Source organism: Podarcis raffonei, chromosome 6 (genome assembly GCF_027172205.1).
Source record: "Podarcis raffonei isolate rPodRaf1 chromosome 6, rPodRaf1.pri, whole genome shotgun sequence".
Taxonomy (NCBI): domain Eukaryota; kingdom Metazoa; phylum Chordata; class Lepidosauria; order Squamata; family Lacertidae; genus Podarcis; species Podarcis raffonei.
The window spans coordinates 44,134,123-44,149,713 of NC_070607.1; the positions used below are offsets into that span (position 1 = coordinate 44,134,123).

General features: G+C 43.7%; 1 protein-coding gene across 3 annotated transcripts in view; it reads left to right on the forward strand.

The window, feature by feature from the left end:
• The window catches only part of RAB3B (RAB3B, member RAS oncogene family), a 72,807-nt gene that overhangs the window by 42,419 nt on the left and 14,797 nt on the right, over window positions 1-15,591 (forward strand). The gene's annotated exons all lie outside the window — the stretch shown is intronic.

Here is a 15,591-nt window from a genome sequence, read left to right on the forward strand (position 1 = left end):
GTTTTCTACCTCACTTGCTGTTTGATCGGCTGAACTGGCAAGCAGTAGCTAATCCCTTCTGTATTCTCAAAGCAGCAGCACGCCCCCCCCCCCGCTAAAAAAAACCTTAAGCATTTTCTGTGTGATAAGTCTTAATCAGATTTTCATAGCCCAGTTCTGTATTGAGATAAGAGAAGTACTGTACTTTATATTCACAAGTCACTCCCATCCCTTCATTGTCACAGGCCCAACTTTGTACTGATTTTGTGGCATTTAAAATGAGGAAATAGAGAAAACAAACTACTATTTTGACCTGTGTTTATTTTCCATGTGACAAAAATGGCCCCCATATCTTCCATGTTGGACCAATCTGTGGCTATATACACGTTAGTAGGGGACGTGGGTGGCACTGTGGTCTAAACCACTGAGCCTCCTTGCTTGATCTCCCTGTGGTTTTGTGAAAATGAATGATTAGTTGTTAGAAAGAGAGAAACCACACAATTAATTCCTTTGAAATGAAGTGTTTTCAGGAGAGCTAAGCTCTGTAGCGACTTTGACATTTTCTGGTAGTGACCGGGTGGGTGTGGGGTTAATTTGCTGCTGCTGGCAGGTGAAATCAGAAAGCAGCTTTCAAAGTGATTCATAACATCACTTGCTTCTCATAGTAGCCATTGACTCATCCTCCCCTCCCCTGAACATTTCTATTTCTAGATTGTAGCAGGAACAAAGGTTGACCAGTGCCCACCAACATAATTCTTTGTTGCTAATTTGGTAGATTTCGGTGAGGGCAATGTGGGACATCCAAGTAAAAACTGAATACTTAAAATGTTTCATTTGGTATGCTGTTCCGTATTATTAGTGTTGTGCGTCCTTTGGGTTTTGCAGAGTACCATGAGCAAAACAAAAACAAAACCCCAACAAGAAGTCCCTGTTCAAAGGAGCTTTTAATTTACATTTTAAGCATGGGGTGGGGGAAGAGGCAATGGGAGGCAGTAGGGAAGGGAGATGCAAAAGTGGCAAGACATGAGCAAACACAGTTATAAACTGAATGATTGCTGCTGCACTTCGAACAAAAGCAAAGGTGGATTTTGGAAAAATAGAGTGTTGTCTGGTGAAGGGGTCCACAGGGCAAGGAAGGTCACTGTAGAGAACTCCAGTTGAGCAACTTTTGACAACAAAGGCTAGAAGTGGACTGAGGCCGCCTGAGTAGCAGCTTCCATTCCATCTCTCTCCATATGAATATCCATTTGTTTTCCCATCTGAGAGAGGACAACCCCTCAAAATGCTGAAGCTATTGTATTCACTTGCCACTTCAGAAGCAAGTGTCATGGACTGACTGGATGCAGAGCAGTGGTGGGAGGCACCAGCTGAGGAACTCCAAAGGGAAGGTGGCTCAGAGCCAGGGGATTGGTGGTGGGACGGCGATGAGTAGTCAGTGGGAGAAAAAGGAGCAGACTGGGAGGAGGAGGAGGAGGAGGTGTCGGAAGCAGGGTTAGGGAGCAGGAAGAGCCTGTGGCAGAGAACAGTCCAGAATCGGAGGCAGAAGCAGGGGCAGGGTGCCAAGAGGCAGAGTGGAGGCAGGCCGCTGAAGAAGTCAGGGAGTTTCCCCCTCCTGTTGTGACCAGCTCCCCTCCCCCTGGGAATGGGGGAATGGAGAAGGTGGAGCAAAGAGAGATAAGACAAAGGAGCCTTAGGCTACTGGGGAAGGAACCAGGGGAGGAAGCTTAGAGAGCTGTGGGAGGGCAGGGACATTCAGTCCTCACAACTGCCTCAGTGGGGCAAGACCTACTGGGAAGTGTTGCTGCGATCACTCGGTCTGTGTGATTTTGGTTTCTTTGAATAAAGAGTTAACTTCACTGACGCCAGATGTTTTATTGCTGAGCTGCCTCTGACTTTGGCTCCTGACAGCAAGGCATCATGGGAGAGATGAGAATTAAGGAATGGTTGTGAGTAGTTGGAGTTGACATTCCAACATATACTAATTGAAAAATATATAGACTTATGTCGGTCTAGTTATATATACATCTTTCCTGCTACCACCACAAATGCATGTCCATCTGCCATTAAGAATCCTTCCTAACAACCCTAGGATTGTTCAAGTGTGTGTATGTAGAAGTGTGTGTAGAACTCCTGCTTTTATCCATTCTGTTGCAAGTGTGGCTTGTCCTTTTTGTCATTTCATTCCTGGCTGCCACAAATGCCTCCTCTTGCTGTAAATGAAGTGTGATTTTTTTTTTTTAATATTTTATTTAGGATTTTCTTGTTTTACAGAAGTGTAATGCCTCGTATTTTTTTTTTTCCCCATGTAACATTTTTACAAATCCGTTTCATTTGTTGAGGCATTAGGGGGAGAAGAAAAAAGAAAGAAAAGAGAAAGGGGGGGTGGAGAGAGGGAAGATGGATGGGGGTGGGGTCGGGTGGCAGTGTTTCTATTACGCTTAGTGTATGTAGAGTTTGGTGTCAGCGTTGTTTGTGTTGTTCACTTGTGTTCCTTTGGTAGTGAGAGAGTTTGGGGTTGGCGTAGGGTGTGATTGTTTGTTTGTGATTGGCTGTGGTGATCTTTGTTTTCGTGTGTGAGTGAGGTGGGTGGGTGTTTTGGATCAGGTTAGCCATATTGATTTGTATGCTGTTGGTGGATTATTGTCATTGTCTTGTTGGGCCGTGTATGTGATAAAGGGGAGCCATACCGGGGTGAAGGTGTCTTCTTCGGTTTGTCCCCGTGTCAGTTTCAGTTTATTAGTTAATTTTTCCAGTAGGGCTGTTTCCCATACTATTTGGTACCATTGGTCCATGCTTACTCCTGACAGGTCTCTCCAGTGTCTGGTTATGGTGTTTCTGGCTGCTGAAAGTAGGTGGGTTATGAGTTCTTTGTGGTGTAAATGGGCATTGTTGTCTTGGAAGATGTTTAGTAGAGCCAATTCTGGGGTGATATCTAATACTTGTTTAGTTATTTTACATATTTCTCGTATGACTGTTGCCCAGAATAGTTGGATTTTGGGACATTCCCACCACATGTGGAGGTATGTGCCTGTGGAGGTGCACCCTCTCCAGCATTTTGGTGAGGTTCCTGGGCGTATTAGCGCTAGTTTCCTTGGTGTTAGGTACCACCTGTAGGTGAGTTTCAGTGTGAGTTCTTTTCTTTTCGTTGATATGGATTTAAAGGGAGGTTTAGACCACATTCTGGTCCATTGCGTGGGGTTAATCTCATAGCCTATGTCATTCTCCCATTGTTTTTTGATTGCGTCTAGGGGGTTTGTGGGGTTTTGGAGTATTATTTTGTATATTGCGGATACCGTCCCTTTACTGTTTCCCTTTGTTGTTAGGAGGAGGTTTTCGAAGGTTGTCAGGGGCCTAGTTGCTGCTAATTTTACTGTTGGGTTGTTTAAGAGGGCATGTAGTTGGTGTTGTGTTAACCAGGGCATTTGGGTGTCTTCTAGTTTGTCTTGTATTTCTTGTGTTGACAAAGGTTTGTTATTTTTATAAAAGTCTATTAGGCGATATAAGCCTTTGGTTCGCCAGGTTTTTATCTGGAGGTTTTGTGCTGCATGGTGGAATAATGGGTGGTACGCCAGGGGGATTAGTGGGGATGGGGTTGGGGATAGTTTGCCTATTTGTGTTTTCCATGCTTTGAGCATGGTCTGTGTGTACCTGTTGAGTGTTGTGGGAATTTTCTTTAGTTTGTTTGGGAGGAGTGGGTATGCTGTGGTGCAGGTATTTTCAATTGTGTCCCTCTCTAGGTGTACCCATTGTTTTGTCTCATCTTCTAGTATATATGGGATTATATGTCGTATTTGGTTGGCAATGTAATACGCTTCTATGTTGGGGATTCCCCATCCTCCTTCTGAGGTGGGGAGGTGCAGGCATTTGGGGCTTATTCTTGGTTTTTTATGTGAGAAGATAAAAGAGTGTAGTTTCCTTTGCCAACTGCGGAGTTGGGTTGGGGGGATCCAGATTGGGAGGGTTTGGAATAGGTAGGTTAGTTTTGGGAGTGTGATCATTTTGATCATGGCTATTTTGTCTGAGAGAGTGAAATTCATGTTATTCCATCTCTTTAGGTCTTTGTTAATTTGTCGCCACAGGGGCTTGTAGTTGTGGAGGTGCAGTTTATTGAGGTTTCTGGTTATTTGTACCCCTAGGTATCTGAACTTGGTGTGGCAAAGTTTTATTTTGGTGACCTTCGTGAGTTCTTTTTGGGTGTGAGGAGGGGTGTTGAAGCACATAGCTTCTGACTTTGTGAAATTTACCTGTAGGCCCGACACCATTGCAAATGTGTTGAGTTCTCTGATTAGGGAGGTTGCTGTGCTTATGGGGTCTGGTGTTGTGACCATTAGGTCATCTGCAAAGAGCCCTAATTTATAGGTTCTGCCTTTTATTTGCACTCCCTTGATGTCTGTGGCTGCTCGGATGCGGATTGCTAAGGGTTCCAGAGCCAGGATAAATAAGAAGGGAGACAGTGGGCATCCTTGTTTCGTGCCTCTTTGGATAGCTATAGTATTAGAATCCATATTATTAGTTCTGCATCTTGCTGAGGCTTGGGAGTATATTTGTTTGAGGATTTGTAGGAAGTTGGGGCCAAATTTCATGTTAGTTAGAACTGCTAATATGTATTTCCACTCTAAGCAATCGAAGGCTTTGAGGATGTCTAAGGACATAATTGTCAATGGGAGTTTGGTTGCCTTGCTGTGTTCGATCAGGTTCAGTAGTTTCCTGATGGGGTCTGTTATATTGCGGCCAGGGACAAAGCCAGTTTGGTCTGGGGCTATTAACTTGTGTAGGAAGATTTTTAGGCGGTTGGCCAAGATTGATGTGAATATCTTGTAGTCTTGGTTTATTAATGAGATTGGGCGGTATGATTCTACTTTGAGGCTATCTTTTAGTGGTTTTGGGATGGAGACTATTTTGGAGTGGGTCCAGGTTTTGGGGATGGGACCCCCTTTTATGATGTCGTTGAATAGGCGGGTCATGTAAGGCATCAAGGGTTCTTTGAATTTCCTATAGAATTCTGCTGTGAAGCCGTCTGGGCCTGGGGCTTTGTGTGGTTTCAGATTTTTGAGGACTGCATCTATTTCCTCTGGGGTGATAGGGCTGTCCATGAATTCCTGTTCCTCATCAGTTAGGGTAGGCATGGTCAGTCCTGCTAGAAATTTTTTTATTTCCCTCTCTGGTGGGTTATGGGAGGTGTATAGGTTGGAGTAGAATTCTGCAAATTCTGAGATTATTTCTTTGGGGGAGAATGTTATGTTGCCGTCTTTTTTGGTGATGCAGTGTATTCTTGTTTTGAGTGCTTTTTTCCTACATCTATTTGCTAGTAATCTGGAGGTTTTCCCTCCATATTCATAGAAACGTTGTTTAGAGTATAGAATGTTGATCATTGTTTTGTTGATTTCTAAGGAGTCTAGTTCTCTCCTTTTTTGTTCTATAAGTTTGAGGAGTTTTTTAGATCCTGTTTGTTTGTAGCGTGATGAGAGGACTGTGATGTCTTGTTCTATTTTGCTAATTTTTGAGGTGGTTTGTTTTTTAAGGAATGTTTTCTCTTTTATGCAAGCTCCTCTGGTGACCGCTTTCATTGCGTCCCATAGGAGGGGGGTTGTTATATTGTCTACATCGTTTTCCTCGAAGTAGTTTTGGAGGGTTTTTGTGAGATTCTCTCTAATTTGTTTGTTTGTAGTTAGGATGGGGCTGAAGGACCATGATGGGGTGGTTTGTGTTCCTTCCCCTATTTTAACGATGACTTCTACTGGGGCGTGATCTGTGATTTTAATGTTACCTATGTTTGTTGATTCCACTGAGGGGATCAGACCCTGTGTGAGTAGAATGCTGTCCAGTCTGGACACTGTATCATGGCGTCCCGATTGGAATGTATGGCTGATGTCTCCCGGGTTTTGCTCACCCCAGATGTCATAGAGACCCCTGTTTTTTAGCAATTTTAGTAATTTGTAAGAGTTCCTAGTTGTTGGAGGTTTCCTTCGGAGGAAGGTTGCCCATGGGGTTGTAGGGTGGATATCTTTCAGGGATATGCCTTTCATATTTAGATTGAGGTCCCCTCCTAGGATTGCTTCCCCTTCAGAGAAGGAGAGGAATTTGTTTAGTGTCTTCTGGAAGAATTCTAATTGTTTCGCGTTTGGGGCATATATGGAGCCGATTGTCAGTTTGATTTTGCCGTCTAGTGTCCCTTTAGCGAAAATGAATCTGCCTTTTTTGTCCTTGAGGACTGTTGTGGCAGTGAAGTTCAGGTCTCTACTAAGTATTATGGCTACACCACGTGCTTTCCCTGAGCCTCGTGCGACCCACTGTTGACTGAAGCGGGGGTCGCTCAGGAGTTTGCTGCCTTTGGGTGGGTTGTGTATTTCTTGTAGGAAGGTGATGTGTGGTTTCATGGTGTTTATGTATGAGGTGATGCGCTTTCTTTTGATGGGGTTTCCCAGCCCCCTCACATTTAATGTAATTGCTTTAAGGTTAGCCATCTTGCTTATCTATTATGTGGGGTGATTCCCTGCCAACCCGTTCGGGTTGTCTTGTGTCTCTCTCTTCGTGTTGTTTAAAGAACCAGTGGGGTTGCGCTGACCTAGGGTGTGGTGGGTGGGGGGCTAGTGGGGTTAGAGTAAGATTTGGGTTAAAGAGTAGGGGGTAAGTTGTGGAGAGTTTCCTATATGTAGTCATATAGGTGTTTGTTTGGGGTATTTTGGGCCATCTGGCATTTAGCCGGTTGGTCCTAGGTCTCAGCTGGTGTGGAGGGCCGTGTTCAAGGACAGGCCATCCCCCCTGTTGTCTGCGATAGGGGGTGATCAGCGAGACAGTGTGAATTGACTTTGTAACGTCATTGTCAAGTATAAGGTTCATAAGCAATGTTGCCAATGTTTTGAGCAACATTGTTGGTGTGTTGGGGTGGGGATGTGGGTGCTGGTACGCTCTGGTGCCACCATAGTGCTGGTTGGGTATCAGATTTTAGCCTGATCGTGGGTTGTGTTATTGAGGTTGGAGTTGTTTTTCCTTAGTATGGAGTATGGGGATGTTGAAGGTGTGGGTGATGGGGAGTGTGGTTGAGGTCGTCTGGACTGGTGTTGGGGTGAGGATTTCTGTGGGGGTGCGGGGCTGGGGGGGATGTTGATGGTGTTAACTAAATCTATGTTTTGGAGGAAAAGAGGGGGAAAGGGGGGGGGGAATCACCAGTCCTTCAGTTTGTGGTTTTTTCCTGGTTGCTTCATTCAGCTGGGGTTGTTGTTGTAGGGTTGTCCATCTGCGATGAATTGGTTTGGTTAATCTTGGTCTGGTTTCTTGTGTCGTATGGCCGGCGGGACGGTTCTGAGCGTGATGCTTGTCTGTATTGGTTTGCGTTGTTGTGCCGCTTCTGTTGTTTCTTTTTCTTCTGTACCGTCGTCCAGTTGTTTGTTGTTGTTTCCTCGTGGTTGGGGCTGTCACTTGGTGGGTTTGTCGGTTGCCATTCCGGTGGGAGGTCGAGTTCAAGGTTCTTTAGTAGTTGCAGGGCCTCAGATATGTTGGTGGCCGTGTGTTGTGTTGTATTAGTTGTTACAATGAGGCGGAAGGGGAAGCCCCATCGGTATTTGATCCCTGCTTGTTGGAGACGCTGGGTGAATGGGCGCAGGCTTTTCCTCCGGTTTAGGGTATCCTGGGATAAGTCCTGTAAGGCCAGGATGGGGGTTTCTCCATATCGAAGGTTGGTTAAGTTTCTGATGCTGTTCCATACCTCTTCCTTCTTTTTGTAGCGTGTGAAGCATACAATGATGTCTCTTGGGGGGGCGCTGGGTTTTGGCATAGGTTTTAGGGCTCTGTGAGCCCTCTCCAAGTCATCTGCCTCAAGTTTCAGGCTTGGGATTATGTTTTTCAGCCAGTGTATAATTAGGTCTGCTGGGCTTTTCTCCTCTGTTTTTTCAGGAAAGTTGCGGAAGCGGATGTTACAACGTCTATTGCGGTCTTCAAGGTCGGCTTGCTTAATTTTCATCTCTCTGTGTTCTGCTTCCATTTGGTTTACCAGTTCGTCCAGTTTCTTGTTCACACGTGCATTCTCCTCCCGGTATTGCTCTATTATTCTTTCTTGCATTTGGTTCTTGTTCTCTAGAGCTTCCACTTTGGAGGTTAGATTGTTGATTAGTACCTGCATGGGAGCCATTGTGGCCTTCAGTGTTTCTTCTAATCGTGCTTCTAATCTTGCTTCCATTTCCCTCAGGTCTCGTTTCGTTACTGGGCGGTCATCATCTTGAAGGGGAGTTACGGTCTTAGCGTTGTTTGCCATCTCCCTGGTTGGTGGCATCTCAGTCTCCCTAATGGTTTTGGTTTGAGGTTGGCTTGGCATCCTCTTGGAGTAGAGCGGTGGTTAGGAGTTGTGGCAGTGGTGGTTCCTGAGTATTGTTGGGTTGCTAAGCTGATCAGGCTTTGGCTGGTGGCTTGTGCAGAGCGTTTGGATTAGGTGGCCATTTGTGTCACTTCTAGCCTGTGTTTCAAGAACTTCTGTAGGGCTTCTGTAGTTGCCTCAGTGGTGCCGCCAAAGCGGGGGGGGGCAGGTAAGAAGATGAGTAGACTAACGGACAGACAGTTCATATAAAGGGAGGGGGTCAGCAGGTAGAGATGCAAAAGATTAGGGGGTGGGGCCAGGGGAAATATTTGTTTCGGAGGGGGTTGTATATACCCCAAAGGGGTGCTGTACTGGGGTCCAGTTAAGGTGGAAGTTGGGGTTGGGAGTGCACTCAGAAGCAGAGACAGACAAATGGGCTATATGTAAAGGGTGGAGGGAGTAAAAGGAAGAAGAAGAAAGAAGAAGGGGGGAGCCGGGGGGGGGAGGAGAGATAGTACAATAATATCAGCGGTAATAGATTGCAGCAATAGTTTTAGCTATGGTATGAGGGGGGCAAAGTATGATACAGTGATCTGAATGTGTGTATGTGTTTCCTTTAGGGGAAGGGGAGGGGGAGGGAGAAAGGGAGGAGGGAGAGAAAAGGAGAGGAGGAGGGGGAAGGGTGGGAAAAGGAAGGAGAACAAAGGAGAGGGGAGAGGGAGGGTGAACTGTGGCAATGGTATGGGGGAAAGTCTTATTTTAAAAGAGGGGTGGGGGGAGAGGGCTCCCCCCTCAAAAACAATCTGGCGAACAGGCTAAAAAAAGGGGGGGTTGATTTTTTGAAGTAAAGGGGATAGAAAGCAAAATTGGGGATGGAAAGTGAAAGGTGGGATAGAAGGAAAAAATAAGGAGGGGTGAAGAGAGAGAGAGGGGAGAGAAAAAAGGAAGAGAAAAATGGAAGTGGAGAGTTGAGGGGGAGAGTATCAATAGCAATAGCAGTGATATGGAGAAAATTTTTGTTTTAAAAGAGAATAGTGGTCGTAGCAGGGGGGGGGCGAAGGATTCCCCCCTCAAGAAGAAGCTGACAATTAGAATAAAAAGGGCTCTAAAAAGAGGGGGGGAATTGTGTGTGTGTGTTGTTGTTGTGTGTGTGTGTATATATATATATATATATATATATATATATATATATATATATATATAAAGTTATTTTATTTTAAAAAATGAGTAAGGTACGAAGAGGATAGGTAAAAGAGAGTGGAAAGTCTGGGGCGAAGTGGCAGTCCCAGGAAATGACCTGTGTTGTTTCAGGGCTCTTTTCTGGGTACTGCCACTTTAATTCTTAAGAGGGGAGTTTGAGGTGAAAATAAAATGAGATTTAAGTTGGGGTGTGTGTGTGGAAAAGGGTGTCTTTAAATAGTGTAGAAAAGGTAGAAACAACAATTAAAGTTCAAGTAAAGGGTGGCTGCAGCAGCAGGGGCCCCTCTTTTAAAAAGAAGTATGATAAAAGTAGGTATATGGGGGGGGGATAAAAAAGATTTTTTAAATTTTTTTTTTTAAAAAAAAGGGAGAGGGGGGAGGAGGAAGGGGTTAACAAAAAGGGGGGTTAAAAAAAAAAAGAAAAAGAAAGGGGGAAAAAAGGGGTAGTTTCTTGTTTTCTTGTTTTCTGGTTTTCTGTGCTCTCCTTTGTCATGCGGCTTTTCGCTGTTTTCCTTGCCGCTGGAGCTCCGGTCGGGCTCAGCCACGTGTTTTTTTGGAGCCTCTTTTTCCTTCCTGGTGCTCACCTACCTCTCCTCTTTTTTCCCGACGGCAGAGATGGGGGCAGCAGCGGTAAATTTTGGGGCTCCTTTTTCTGTCTTTTTCTTCCTCTCTCCCCCTTTCTTTCTCCCTCTTTGCTTTAGCTCCACTGTTCTCCTGGTTTTGGAGCTCCTCTGGGCTGTTGGGGGGGGGGTCGGGTGCCTTTCCGGCTCAATCTCAGTCCTGGGGGGGTGTTTTGGCTTCTTTGATAGACTCCCGGCACCCCCGATTCCTCTCTGCTGGCAGTGTTGGCGGCAGCAGTCTTGGGAGCCCGGGAATCGGACAGGCAGCCTTTTACTCTGGCTGGCTTCAGGAGCTCTTTTCTGCTGTTGCAGCCGCCATGCTGCCTCACCGGAACTCCTAAATGAAGTGTGATTTAAGTGTGTGAATGAATAATTTCTTTAGTGCTTTCCACTACCTATATGAAGTAGATTCACATCCATCATTTCACTCAAATTATGGGGAAAGTCCTATTTTCAGACCTTTAAAGGTGGACTCTGTTGGACTATCACTAGGCACTGCAAGCTGGTTGATTAATAGGTATGGGCTTATTTTAATCGATAAGGGTGAATTTTAATTGGCTGGGTTGTTTTGGTTATTGTGTGTCACCACAACAGAGAATTGCAATGAAATGATGAAAGATGGCCTATCTTCCTAACACTGAGTTTAGCATCCTTCAGGATCTCTAAAAAGCACCTATATTGAGGTTTTGGTGAAGAAACTTAAAGCAATGAATTAACCAATTCATTGGCTGAAAGGCTTTCAGTTAATCAACTACACTTCTTTAATTGGCGGAAGCCCTAACTGCTGAGCAAAGGTTCACATATATATAACCAAGGTCCACATTCTTTGATTGGATAAGTATTCGTATCCAAACTGAATGGGATTTCAGTAAGGCTGTGTACATGGGGGCATTATCTTGCAGATGGGTCATTCAGATCCATTTTTTAATGTATGTGCAAAGAGCACATTAGGGTCAACACACTTGTGTGTTTTCACTCAACACATTAATTGCATATTCTGCTGCTTGCCATTCACACCAATGGGTGGAGTTCAGCAGAAAATATGCCAAGTGTTTCATGCCCCCCTCCACCTCTTGCCCCTTGATCACTCCTCCCCTTCCTCTTCCAGTTACCTTACAGGAGTAAACTGTAGTTTGTTCTTTAAATAAATAAATATTTATTTTTAAACAGAATTGCAAAAGATCTGTAATATTAAAAACAAATTGTAGCTACTTGGTGATTTGAGTGGGGTTTATGTGTGTGCTGGGCTTTCTGCAAATTAAGGTAATTTCTCCCTTCCAGCCTTCGCCAACTGATATCCAACTTCAGCTTCGTGAACCTTAGGATTCAGTCATGTTCATGAGAGGAGGGAGGGGAATTAAAATCAGCCCTGAATCTTGCTGTTTTTTCAAACTTCTCCAAGAGTCTCCTGCAGCATTGGAGAGGCTTGCTGGAGTGAGTGAGTTAGTGTCTGTCTTTTGGAGATATTTGGGGGAGAATGATGAAAAGAGGCTGGACTGATGAGATTCCTTTCCCTTTTTCAGCAACATAATTGGATTCCAAGGTGCTTTAAGCTGAAGTTGGACATCAGTTCAAGAAGGCTGTGAGAGAGGAATTACTTTAATCTACAGAAAGTCTGGCACATGCGTAACCCCTACATTCAGAGCATTAAGCAGCCCTAAGCATTTGCTTTTATTATTACAGAAGTAGGAGTATGGCAACAAAGGCCGCTTGTTGAAACATCAGCACTGTGGTTGGGGAGAAATTCGGTTGAGTTTGCATTCAAGGGCAAATCTATCAAATTTGCACTGTCTGAAAAATTTATTGTTGGCCTCTGTCTGTATCAATAAAATGGAGTGTACTTCTGGGGGTGAACTCAAATAGCTGGAGAATCACAGCACCTGCTGTGTCTGCAGGGACCGGTATCTCATAATTGCTGCCTCCTATGCTGTTTTTGCTGCGTTAGCAACACCAAACTGATCTCTCTAGGGTACAAGCTTGAGCAGTGTGCTGCCCTGATGAGAATACCCACCTCTTGGCCTCACTGATGTGGTCCAAAGGAAAGCAGAGCAATACATTTGGCACCAGCTTGGCTGCAGGAGCCGATGGAAGGAGGCAAACAATGTGCCATCCAGTCATCTTCGGAACTCCACTCCTTACAAAAAAAGTGTACATTAGTCAAAACAGCATACAAAAATGTGTTTATTAGCAGAAAATCGCACTTAAATGCAATGTTGATAGACCACAGCTCTCATCAGCTCTCAGCCAGCATGACCAATGGCCAGGGATGATTGGAATTATTCTCCAACCATAGAGCCACAGGTTCTGCCACCCCTGCCCTTAAAGCTCTTTTGGCAGTTGCTGAATTTCCTGGCTAAGTTATCTGAGGCGTAAGGACCTTTCAGTCTCCGTCACCCCCTGGAGTGGGTAGAAGAAAGAGGAGACTTCTCTATTAATCATATTCAATGCCTGAAACCTTTTAAAAAGCGGAGCTTGAAAACCTGTACACTGCCATTTGATTTTTTAAAAATACCACCAGCACAAACCTGAACACAGCAGGGAAGAAAAGGTGCTGTACACATCAGGTGTGCGCCTCCAAGATAAGGCCCTCGTTTTTTTCTGCTGCTGTTTCAGAGCATCTCTCTGATTGCTGAGAAATGGATGAAATGTGTGCAAATGGATTTTTTAAAAAACAAACATGTCTTTGTAAACACTTTGAATGTCTGGTCTACAGGTTGCACTTTGAGGGGAAACAGATTAAAATGCTGTCAAAGCTTTCTCACTTCTAGGTTGCCAGTTCAGCTGGAGAGCCATCTCAGAAAACAAGACCTTATTGTCATAAAACTGCTAAGCAGTCTGTTCCAGTAATTCTCAAATATTTTCAAACCATCACCTCTTAAGGCATCGTGAAGGCCAGAAAGATTAATTGCAACCACTTTGAATAACTGTTAGGAAATAGGATTACTGGGTTGTCCTCAAAAGTGTCATGATTTCTCTGCATATCCCCCCACTCCCAAGATTACCTCAAGGTAAAACATATCTGCCTTCAACAGCCAAACGCTAACTGCAGGTCTTCCATTTTACGTTGTCATGAGTAACAACAGGCAGACTGAATTATTATAATAGTTGCCATGTGTGGAAAATTTTCCAGTGGAAAATTAACTTCTTTTACCAGACACCATTCCAAAGTGATGTGATTGTTAGAGTGTAACATGGACATTCCTAGTACAACAGATATTGATAGCAATAAGGGGCAAACCTTATCTGAAAACATACTATTTGTCTTTTGTTTTTTAATTTTGAAGTACTGTATTGTTTTTGATTTTTTCACTGGAGACATTCAGTGTTTGCTTAGACACAAAGGTGCTCAGAATAATATACGTATGATTAATCCTCAAAGCAAAATTAGAATCTCATGAAATGTTTCCCATCGCATGTATATTTCTATCCCTTTCCATAACCCAATAGGTTATCAGAATTCCCTAGCAGTGTATTGATGTCATAAGAAGGCCATGAGGGTGGCAGACTTACACTCAGGAGTCACTGTTTATGGAAGCAAGTAGCTCATTTAACCAGACATTGGGGAAATAAAGTGGTAGGGAGACGGTGTCGCTCAGATGAATGCTGCTTGTTCTCTTCTGATGACACTTCTGCAAATATTACAAGATCTGGAAACCCTACAAATACAATGATAACATAAACAGAGGAGTTGTGGTGCCTTTTGTGATCAGGTGAAGCGCTTGGGGATGCTGCAGGACCTCCTTTTTGAAGGGTAGGCTGAGAAGAAAACCCCAAAATGCTAGAAGGGTTTTCAGGAAATGTGTAACAGAAATCATTTTATTGGGAAACAGAAACAGTGCTATCGGTTGAAGGGTGAAAGAAAGGCACAATGATTTTCTGTATAATGTTGCTAGGGAGAGAAATCAAAGGAGCAGAGCTGTTTCTATTTGTTTAACTATGGATATTCACAGACACATACTAAATATACTACTTCGTCAGATATTGCGCAAGTGGCACCTAATATGTCTCCTTTAAAAGAGACAGAAAATATCAAGGTACAGGCAGTGGGCAGGGAATGAGAACAACCTAACTGAAAATACTGAGGCACTTACCACTACTCTGCAACTTCAACGATGGCAGAAGCTTGATATAGATAAAAAGCAAAACCTCTATCAGATGAATTAAAACTTGAGCTGCTCACGCAATGCTGGACCCCTACAGCAAGTTATGACCAAGCATGATAGTACAGGTCCAAAAGCATTTCCCCATGCATGACTATACTGTATAAATATTCTTAGTTAGCACACTCTGATGTTTTGGTACAGCATTCTGTTTTTCCCCAGCCAGCAGCACAAGGGGTGCAAGTCACGTTCATTACCAAAATTTGTACCAGGTACAAAGGCATCAACGAAGCTGTGAGAAAGCACTCACAGAGAGAATGACAGGGGTTCACCTCAAGATTCTTCTAACTTCCTTTCTGCCCTGAACAGGGAAAAGGTTTCAATTGAACAGTAATTTAATAAGTCATATGTAAGACTTGTAGATGTCTCGTTCTTGGTCAGACACTGCCAGTTCAGACCCCATGAGCATATATGTGAAATAATAATTATTATTATTGCCCCTGTATGTATTACTTTATATTTGTTTGCATTGAATTGCATTTGTTGTTACTTCCCATTCACTCAGTTTGGAGAGGCCGTTTTGGAGCGCTTTGCAATCTCTTTTCATTTTAATGATGCCAAACAATTTGGTATCTTCACCAAACTTGGCCATGTCACTGGTCACCCTTAACTCTAGGTTTTTTAATGAACAATTTAGAAACCACAAGTTCCAATTCTGATCCTTCAGGCAACTGTACTCCATTGGAAAAACTGTCTATTTGGTCCTGCTCTCTGCTTCCTGTTACTTCACCTATTCCTGATCCACATGAGGATGTTGCCCTTTATTTCATGACTGCCCAGCCACAGTCCTGATGGAAATCACTCCCATGCTGCCATTAGCAATACCAATGAAAGCTCCCAATGGTGTCCCATCTCCCTTCCCTAAATCTTTATTCACTGATAATCAGCCTTCACATAATAATAATGTTTTTTAGCTCTATGGTCCAGTCTGGACAGGGCTGATTTTTCAGTGCTCTAGTCATGTTTTTATCCTGTGCAAAACCTATAGATGCAAAATGCCAATACAGAAATGATTTGAGAGGATTCCAAGAAACACAACACTTTTTGACAAAGGTCTGATTAGGTTCTTTGTTGTGCAAGGTTTTATTATATCTAATATTTAGTATTGTATTTATGATAACTTTGTAATTTGTTTGTTGTTGTTTTCCATTTCCATATTGTAAGGAAGCTGGTTTAGAAATCCTTAAATCAATCAATCAATCAATCAATCAATCAATCAATGACCTCATTAAGGAAAGAAGTGTGGCAGGCCCTCTGCTGTTTGTGGCAGACAGAGCATACAATAAAATCAAGGATGTACACATAAGTATACAAGTTGCTTGCATGCTGGTGACTGGGCGTT